Source organism: Triticum dicoccoides, chromosome 4B, assembly GCF_002162155.2.
Source record: "Triticum dicoccoides isolate Atlit2015 ecotype Zavitan chromosome 4B, WEW_v2.0, whole genome shotgun sequence".
Classification (NCBI taxonomy): Eukaryota; Viridiplantae; Streptophyta; class Magnoliopsida; order Poales; family Poaceae; genus Triticum; species Triticum dicoccoides.
Genome location: NC_041387.1, coordinates 102,000,215 through 102,010,556, shown reverse-complemented (window position 1 = coordinate 102,010,556; position 10,342 = coordinate 102,000,215). Strand labels below are relative to the sequence as shown.

Genomic DNA, 10,342 nt, shown 5'->3' with positions numbered 1-10,342 from the left:
CGCAAGTCGCCGCCGCCCGTGTCGCCGCCGCTAGCTGCTGCGGCTGCCGTCGCCGCCCGCCGTCGCCAAGCCCACCGTCGCCGAAGCCGCCGCCCCGCCTCGCCGTTTGACCGAACCAGTATAAAAATTGTCCCGGTTCGCCCTTTTTTCGGTTTTTTTAGTTTCGGTTTAGTTAGGTTAGATCGATTTTATTTTTTTAGTTCGTTAATTAGCAAACATTCACCCGATTGGTTCTGTTAACGAATGAATTCGTTCGTTAGTCTGTTAGCGGACATTCGTCCGATAGATTTTTCTTTTTTGTTTATTTTTCGGCCAGGGACCTATCCATGAATACTTTTATCGCGATTTAGCCCCTGATCTTCAAACTAGCGTAACTTTTAGCTCGTTTATCCAAATTAGATGAAACCAACGCCTAAATCTTCGTAACGATCCCCTCTATCCAGTAAACCAACTTGAACAAGATTTTGACAATTTAAAATTTGAGTTTAGTTCAGAGTTAGTATCCGATCTTGTTTCGTTTGCTTCTTGAGTTTCGTAGCTCCGTTTGAGTTGATTCTTTTTGCAAGTCGTAGCTAGTCACATGTACCTACTGTTAAGACCGAATCCACATAAAAATAATGTTGTTAGAAGTTGTTTTCTGTTTAGTTTAGTTATTTGCTTGTTTTGAGTTTTATTTGGATCTATTCTCGATTTCTCTTTGCATCGTTTGATTGATTGCTTATGTATGCTACTGTTTGTCAACGCTAGATTTTCCGGAGTGCGAAGCTTGTTACTACAAATCTCTAGAGTTTTCCGATCGTCAGCAAGGCAAGTTACACTTTGATCATACTCTTCTATACCCGGTTTTTACTATTCATTAGTTTTACCCCTCAAATATTTGCATGAGTAGGATTGGGAACATGTGTTTTGGTTGTAGTGTTTGAGGTAGGAACCTAATACCTTTGATCACCCCGGGAATATACGTTATGCTCAATTATTGCTTAGCCAAGCTCGTAGACGGGGATTGGATCGTGATGTACATGGAAGTTGTGAGAGTTAATATTTTGGATAACTTTAAGGTGGCAACTTTAATACACATCTGGGTGGATTGGTTGGGGCACCTGGAGAAACCAGTGCTTGCCCATTGGGAAATCCCGGAGTACCCGTGTGATTTTTCCTTGGTTCGCCACCCAGGCTCAAAGGGATCATATGATATTTCATGCCTAGAAACTTCTGTGTGCAGCCACAAGCCATTATGGGCTCTGGCATAGTTGAGTAAGTTGTGTGAGCTCTTGAAGAGGTGGACTAGCAGATGTAGGGTGAAGTAGGTGTACTGGTCTACCCAGAGTAGAGTTAATGCTTCAGAAAGACTATGTCTCGATCTTCCGATCATGGATGCGGTCAAGTCTTGTGGGGAAAAGTGCGCAACCTCTGTAGAGTGTATAAACTAATCATGGTTAGCCGTGTCCCCGGTTATGGACATCTTGAGTATCTAGAAGTGGATATTATTGTTGATCTCATCACCCTTTAAATTAATGAATTGGGTTTAATGATGATACTTGTTTAATGATGGGATTTGAGTTGGAGGAACCTTCTCAATCATTGGTACAAACTTTGTAGTAAATAAAATTTATTCCTTTGTTGTAGGGAAAAATTAGCTTTATGCAAAACATTAAACTTAGAGCCTCCACCAGCCAAATATGCATGTAGATAGAATTTCTTGCATTCATTGCTTTGCAGTGTAACTCTGTCGGCATATTTTCCATGTGCTGACCTACACGGCTGCAACGTCTCATGTTGTAGACTTTACCGACGAAGAATAAGGTGCGATAGGTTAGGTCGTTGTCATGCACTCAGTTATGCCGTTGGAGTTGATGGACTCATTTATCTTCGAAGCTTCCGCAGTTATTTAGTTTAGATGGCCTTCAGCCATTTTATTTGTGTAACAGATACTCTTTATGAGGACCTCGATGTAATAAGTGTGTGATTGAACTCTGTTATAATTCCTCGAGTATTGTGTGTGTCAGCATACCGATCCAGGGATGACACTTAAGCACAGAGCCTTCGGTCCATTGGGATCGTGGTCGCTACAAGATGGTATCAGAGCCCACGCTGACTGTAGGGCGCGACCACTAGGAAAAGCCATAGGATTACTCTTCTTTGCTCATTTCTAATTCTCCTCTATTTCTACTCTATAGATGGCGGACCACAGGAACAAGTTCACTCAGCCAGATGACGACACTCCTTTCGGACGACATTTGAAGGAAGTCATGAAGTACCTGAACATCGGATTACCAGGCCTCACCAGAACCTTCTCTACAACTTTACCGGAAGAGGAGCGCTGGAGGATCAAAGTTCATGTACCTGGGAGGAAGTTTGCACCAACAACGGAGCCCATTGATTTTACCTTGGATGCACCAAGTTGGAACTTGGGAAAGAGCATGGCAGCCCACATCACCTTTGGACGCATTTGTGAGGTACCACAAGGAGCTTGAAGACGAGCTCCGGATGAAGGTCTCGGCGGCCCAACTACCTGTTGTAGTCGGGGGTAACTTCAACCTCATCCGCTCGGCTGAGGATAAGAGCAACGACCTAGTTAACTACCCTCGAATGCAGCTCTTCAACGATTGTATTGCGGATCTCGGGCTCCGAGAATTAGATAGGATTGGGGCCAGGTTTACCAATCGGCAGGCGGACCCGACGCCGTCCATCCTGGACCGTGTATTCGTCTCCCCTGAGTGGGAGCTTCGCTACCCCCTCGCGTCCTTACGTGCGATCACTAGGATTGGGTCGAATCACGTCCCCCTCCTCCTATCCTCGAAGGATGATCGCCCACCTCCTCCCCCGCGCTTCCCCTTCGAGACCTTCTGGCTCAACCAGGAAGGGTTCCTAGCGGCCGTCCGGGATAGATGGATGACGGCACGCGGCGAGCCCCATCGGTCCCTCTCGGTGGTTGATTCCTAGCACTTTTGCGCTAAACGCGCTCATCAGTTCATGAAAGGGACGGGCACAAACCTCGGTCGATGTCTTCGGGAGCGCAAGAAAGCCCTACTGTCCTCCATCCAAGCTCTGGACCTTTGGGCTGACACTCCGGGGTTGTGTCCCGATGAGTGGTTACTGCGATACGATCTTGAGGACCAGCTCACAATAATCTACACCGATGAGGAGGCTTATTGGCATCTACGAGGCACCCAACGGTGGGTCCTCGAGGAGGACGCCAATGCGACATATTTCCAGGCCATCGCCAACGGCCGGAGACACTGCAACACCATCCCTCTCCTGTGGGACAGGGATAACCTCCTCCAGTGGCCGACTGACATCCGCTTGCACATTCGTGGCTTTTATAAAGCCCTTTTTCTCTGCCTCCCCTAGGGGAGGAGTATCCTTGGCCCCTGATTTTTGGGCCGCGCATCAACGCGTCTCGGACACTAAGAACGCAGCCCTAACAACACCTGTCTCCGAGGAGGAGGTCCTGTTAGCAATCAAGGGCATGAATCCGGCATCCAGCCCTGGGACCAGACGGTCTCCCAGTTAAGTTCTTCCAAGCTTTCTGGATTCTTTAAACCCGAAGTGATGGCCCTATTTGAGGAGTTCTATGTAGGCACCATCGACTTGGCCCGGATCAACTTTGGGATCATTATTCTCATCCCTAAGGTGTCCGGCGCCTCGGACATTCGCCAATTCCACCCGATCACGGTGATCAACGTGATCTTCCGCATTCTAGCGAAGGGGTACGCTAATAGGGTGACCTTGCTCGTCGACCAAGTCACCCACCCCAACCAGTCAGCCTTCATCCGAGGCCAGTATATTTTGGATGGGGTGCTTGTGTTCCATGAAGTCCTTCATGAGGTCCGTGCCAAGCAGATGAAGGCGGTGTTCCTGAAGATTGACTTCCATAAAGCCTATGACACTGTTCACTGGCCCTTCCTTAGGGAAGTTTTGCTCCATAAAGGATTTGATGACCGTTGGGTCACCCGGGTCATGCAGATGGTCTCTAATGGGCGTACCACCATGAACATTAATGGGGAGATTGGCCCCTTCTTCCCCACTAATTGTGGGGTCAAACAGGGCGACCCATTTTCCCCCTTCCTGTTCAACATGGTGGTGGATGCCCTCGCGACCATCCTGGACAAGGCCAAAGTTGCGAGCCACATCCATGGGCTAGTCCCGGGCGTTATGGGAGGGGGAGGGGTGTCCCTCCTACAACACACCGACGATACCATCATAATGGTAGAAGGGGCCGCGGCGGACATTGCAAATGTGAAATTCTTGCTCCTATGTTCCCAGCAAATGTCGGGCCTCACGATCAATTTCGACAAGAGTGAAGTGATGGCGCTGGGATATTTGCCCACCGAACGGCAGAACATTGCAGATCGGCTAAATTGTCAGTTGGGTTCCTTCCCGACATCCTACCTAGGGATACCCATTAGTGACTCCCGGCTATCCATGGCGGAGTTGCGCCCCACGGTGACCAAGCTCGAACACCAAATCAAGCCTTGGCGAGGCCCCTGGCCATCCAAGGCAACCCGGACTATGCTCATTAACTCTTCCCTCTCCAGCCTGCTCCTATTCATCATGAGCTTCTACAGCCTTCACGAGATCGCCAAATATCTGTCTTGCTTCTACTGGGCTGGCGACGGCGATAAGCAGAAGTACCATATGGTCCATTGGCCCGACATTTGCAAGGCTAACGACCAACGCGGGCTCGGGATGATGTAGTCCAAACGCATTCATCGGCCTGCTGACACGTAGGCTATGGAGGATTGCGAATGGGGAGGGCGGCCTTTGGCTTGACATCATCCGGAACAAATACCTTCGTGGACAGCCTCTCGCCTTCTGTCAGCGGACTGGCGGCTCGCAGTTCTGGCAGTCCGTCATCCGGCTACTCCCGGTCTCTCACATCGGGACCTCCATCGCGGTTGGGTCCGGAGCGTCCACATTGTTCTGGTTTGATAGGTGGGTTGGGGAACGCCCCTTTGCAACCCGCTTCCCCGATCTGTTCGCCATCGCGGTCAAACATGGGATCTCTGTGGAGGCGGCCCTTATTGACTTGGGGCGTCTCACGTTCCGAAGGCCATTTGGGCCTCCTGACCTCGCCGCCTGGGAGGATCTCCTGGAGTGCATCGCGTTGCAGCCCCAGGACCCGGATCAACCGAGTGACCGCATCTCCTGGCACTTGGAGACTTCGGGGCGATTCTCCACCAAATCCCTCTACCAGGCCATTGCGGCTGACCCGGGCCTCGCGCCACTTGTCCAGATTTGGTCGATCCATCTACCACTAAAGATTAGGATTTTCCTCTGGAAATGGACCCAGGGCCGGGTACCCTCAAGTGTGGAGGTGCGCAAGCGTAATGGCCCTGGAGATGGCCTCTGCCCCCTATGCGGGACGGAGGAAGACTCGAACCACATCATCTCGTGTGTTTCGGTGCAATTCCTCTGGAGTTGTTTCCGCGAAGTGGTTGGTGGATGGTGGTCCCACACCAACTTCCTTGACCTATTTGCGGGGATCCAGGCCTCCCCCTAACGTGTCCGCCACATTAGGTGGCTAGGTGTGGGGGTTCTTGCCTGGACGTTTTGGACCGTCCGTAATAAACTTGTGATCCAGCAGGGCCCCCTTCAACGGGCTTCTAGCGCGATTTACAAAATGTATGGTTACTTGCAGCTTTGGCGGCCGCTTAGCCGCCCCTAGGATTGTGACACCATCAACACCATCATAGCAGATCTTCGCGCATTGGCTCTTCGCTTCGCGCCGCCGCTTCCTCCACCACTCCCGAGCCAAATTAGACCTACGTGGCGTGTTTGTCGGCCTTTATTTGTTTTATTTCAGGGCTTGTTGAGCTGTGCCCTCAGCTGAATCCTTTGTGCACTATGTTTGTTGCTACCTTTGTGTGCGTGTGTGGCGTGTACTTTGTTAGATTTTGTGGCTCTGATGGTTTGCTTTATTTATAAAGCAGGGCGAAAGCCTTTTTCGGTAAAGCAGGCGATGTCCATCAGTATAGGATGGGACATGTATCTTTTGATAAGATGTATAGAATATTTCTGAATGTTATGTGTGGGGTAGGCAAGGGCAAGTTGACCTGTGATGCTTGCGAATATCCTAAACACACAAGAGCCTTTTATGCTTGTTCATTCAGATGTATGGACTAGCCCGGTGATGTTAGTGAATGGAATGAAATATTTTGTTACCTTTATCGACTGCTATTCTCGTATGACTTAATGTAAGGACACCATCAAGAATACTAGGCATGAAATTTCCTAGTGAGTTGATGTTTGGAGAAACGAAGTTTGCTGTTCCCGCAAAGTTGTTTGGCAGTACTTGTTTTGTTCGAGATCACCAACCTTCTGTGGGAAGTTAGATCCACAGCCAGTGAAGTGTGTTTTCCTAGGCAGTCAAAGGGGTATAAATGTTGGTGTCCCTATGAGAAACGCAGGCTTGTCAGTATGGATGTCACCTTCAGGGAGTCTGAACCATTCCATGGTGAGCTGACAGATCTAAGTTTGTTGTTTGGAGAGCTTCACCACTTACACTCTGTGAAGGATGGTCAAGCAAGGGAGCAGGCTGTGTCTCACACTCGGGGTGATTCTGTGGGCACTAACACTGATGATGATGTGCAGGTTCGGGTCCAGCCAATAGTGGGTGAATTGCAATTGGTACTCTCACTGATGATGATGTGCAGGTTCAGGTCTAGCCAACAGTGGGTACAATTCAGATTGGTAATCTCAAGCTTCCTGTTCAGGATCAGTGGCAGAAGATTTCCCTGGTGTACTCACGACGGCAGCCACGAGTGCATAGCTCATCTGACACACTCCTGGTATACTCACGACGACAGTCTCAAGTGCATGGGGAGTAGCAAGGTAGTGATGCAAGCTCACCTGACACAATGAAATTGCCTATTGCATTGTGAAAGCGACTCGTGAAGTGGCAAGAAAGGGTGAAGTGGCAAAGAAGGCTCTACCACAGGATGATGTTTGTGGTGACCATGACATTGGCAACTTTGTGTCTTATGAGGTTGTCTCCTTTCTATAGAGCATTTGTTGCCTCTCTTCAAACTGTCAATCCCGAAGGATTGGAAGGCTGCAAAGCAAGATCCGAAGCAGCGTGCAGTGATGATAGAGGAGTTGGATGCATTGAATAAAAACAAGACGTGGGTGCTAACCACATTGCTGGCAGAAAAGAAAGCGGCGAGTTGTAAGTGGATCTATACCGTTAAGCAGAATCCTGAGGGGAAGGGAACGGTATAAGGCCAGATTGGTCGCTAAGGGATATAGTTAAACTTATGGAATGGACTATGATGAGACGTTTGCTCCAGTGGCAAACACATAAGAATATTGGTTTCCTGTGCTGCAAACCATGGGTGCAAGTTGCATCAACTAGATGTCAAGAATGCCTTCTTGCATGGTGAGCTGCAGGAAGAAGTGTGCATGGAGATACCACCAGATTTTGGTACTTCAGTGACCACGGGGAAGGTATGCAGGCTGAAGAAATCCTTGTATGGGCTGAAGCAATCACTGAGGGCATGGTTTCATAGGTTCAAACGTGTTGTCTGTGGTATGGGAGTATGACCAGTGTAAAGGTGATCACACGATGTTCTATAGACACTCTGATCGGAAGATCACCATTCTAGACACTTTGATCGGAAGATCAACATTCTTACAGTTTATGTGCATGTTTATCATCACTGCAGATGATAAGGAGAAAATAGAGAGATTGAAGGGGTGCCTGAGCAAGGAGTTTGAGGTAAAGGATTTGGGCAACCTAAAATACTGCCTTGGAATTGAAGTGGCTTGGACAGAGAAGGGAATATCTTTGTGCCAACGAAAATACACCTTGGATCTCTTGCGTGACATGGGCATGATGTCATGCAGCCCTTATTCCGATTGAACAAAATCATCAAGTGACAGCACAATCTGAAGAGCTAGTGAATAAGGAAGATTATCATAAAGTGGTTGGGAGATTATTGTACTTGTCATACCAAGCCTGACATTTCGTATGCCTGGGTGTGGTGGCAGATACATGCATGAACCAAGGAGTGGGCGTCTTAATACTGTGCATAGAATCCTCAGATACTTGAAGGGCACTTCGGGTTAAGGGTTGTGATTTGCGAAGAGTGGACATCTGGAGGTGGATGGCTATAGTGACTCTGATTGGGCTGGTTGTCAAGATGATAGAAGATCAACTTCTGGCTACTTTGTGTGTGTCTGTGGGAGGAAATTGGTGTAATGGAAAAGCAAAAAACAAACAATGGTGTCTAGATCAAATGCAGAAGCCGAGTATAGAGCTTATCTCAAGGGTTGAGTGAGATGCTCTGGGTGAAGCACCTCCTGAACGAGTTGAAACTTCTGAGGAAGGGACCCGACCCTTGCGGGAATGGTGTGACAATCAGTCAGCTATAAGCATTGCTAATAACCCTGTTCAACGTGATAGGACAAAACATGTGGAAATTGTTCGCTTCTTCATTAATGAGAAACTTGACGCTAGGATCATCAGCCTTACTCATGTCAGCTCTGGGCAGCAGTTTGCAGATTGCTTGACAAAGGGATTGAGAACAAAGGATTGTAACTTGGCATGTGACAGGATGGGGATAGATATCTAGGCGTGTTGAACTGGTATGGGCCTTACTGCCCATGTCCACTTAAGCCCATGTGGCCCAAGCCCATGGCCATGACCTAGAAGAGGAGGAGGAGCCTCCAGCCAGAGAAATCCGATCCCGCGCGCGCGTGTGTGTGTGTGCGTGTGTGTGCGTGTGTGTGTATGTATATGTAGAGAGAGAGAGAGCGCTACACGATCAAAGTCTAAGAATGGTGATCTCCCGCGACTCGACAGTATAGTTACAGCAACTAGAGAGCACATCTTGATTTGGCAGCTACCAGTTAATCATCATGCAGCTGATTCCAAGTTCTCTGTCTATCAGTATTCATCTGGTTCCCGGCCACAATGTCATATCATTTCTATCATAAAATTAGGCTAGTAAAGGAAATTAAGCCCGTGAGACTTCCATTGTAGAGAGATATTTTATGTTGCATACTGAAAGGAAACTCAAATTTTTAGGGACTTGACAAGTAGAAATCTATACACAGAAATCAGCAGTGCCAGTTCACAACAAATTGTGCATGCAATAAAATGACAGAATGCAGACTAACCTGATGATTTATCATGGTAGCAACTAGTCTTTGGATTTCACGTTCCTCCTGATCCGCAAAGAGTTTAGACTTAATTGCCGCTGCCGACAAACCACACAGGGTGGCATGCTTCACATTTTCTAGAGAAATGGACGACGAAGCACCTGTTACAGGATAGGATAGTAACGTAACGGTAAACTCTTGAATGAATAAACAAATGAAATTTCACAGCAAAATTAACTGTAACAAATATGAAACAGCTACCATTATGGCCACAAAAGTTTGGATGCGCACCATGGGCCCTATCATCAGTATGCATTCTTTCAGAAATCACCCTTCAGCAAAAGGCAAGTCAAAATCACACTATAGCAGAATATGGGAAGGGAACTGGGAGCAAAACCAAAGGTCGAAATATCATCACCAAACAGATTTTTTTTTTACCTCAAGTTAAGGATGTAAATTGTTCAAAGTGCCAACCCTTCCGTGTTTGATAATGTTAATAAAATTCACTCAATACAGAAAAAGATGGCTAACCTGGGATCATCATCTCTTGTCAATGCAGATAACGCCGCACTTGCGCATGATGCTGCAATTCTTGGTCCAATTGCAGAGGCCAAGAATGCAACCTACACAATATTTATGAACAGTGAGACGAAATATACAGAAGACTCAAAAGCCTACAAATGTTTTGGTCATGAGAAAGTATAAAGTGCAGTACTCTACAGCCAGTGCACGTTGCAAGCAGACAAACTCAGCTAGAGAACATGGTACTAAATACAAGACACTCAGGATAATGCTTACTGACTTTCGTTACTTATCATTTTATTGGTCATTAGTACTTTTAGTTTTGACTTTGTAGTATTTGTCTTATATGCATTACTATTTTAGTGTAATCATGTTTGGTTTCTAAGCATAAAATAACGCAAGCAGATACCTTTTCAGATGACTAAGGCCATGGTTTCATAGGATAAAATGGAAGTACAGTTGTGCACAACATGCACCACATAGACATCCCTTGAAAGAGTACATGCAAAGTGCAATCTGAATTCATTTAAACCTGGAAGTTCAGCAGTGAATTGTACGCTTTTCAATTTGAATCAGACAATTAATGGTGTTAAAGGAAAACAGATTTGATGTGTGTCAAATTGGAATTCTGACATAAAGAAAGAAAATGGCACTAAAAATAGTACATTTTCATATCTCTACTAGTAAAGGGGAGTTGGTAGTGTCGCCTCCCCTGGTC

The 10,342-nt window shown here is 47.2% G+C and overlaps 1 pseudogene; it reads right to left on the bottom strand.

Moving 5' to 3' along the window:
* The window catches only part of LOC119295279, a 22,767-nt pseudogene that overhangs the window by 6,822 nt on the left and 5,603 nt on the right, over positions 1-10,342 (bottom strand).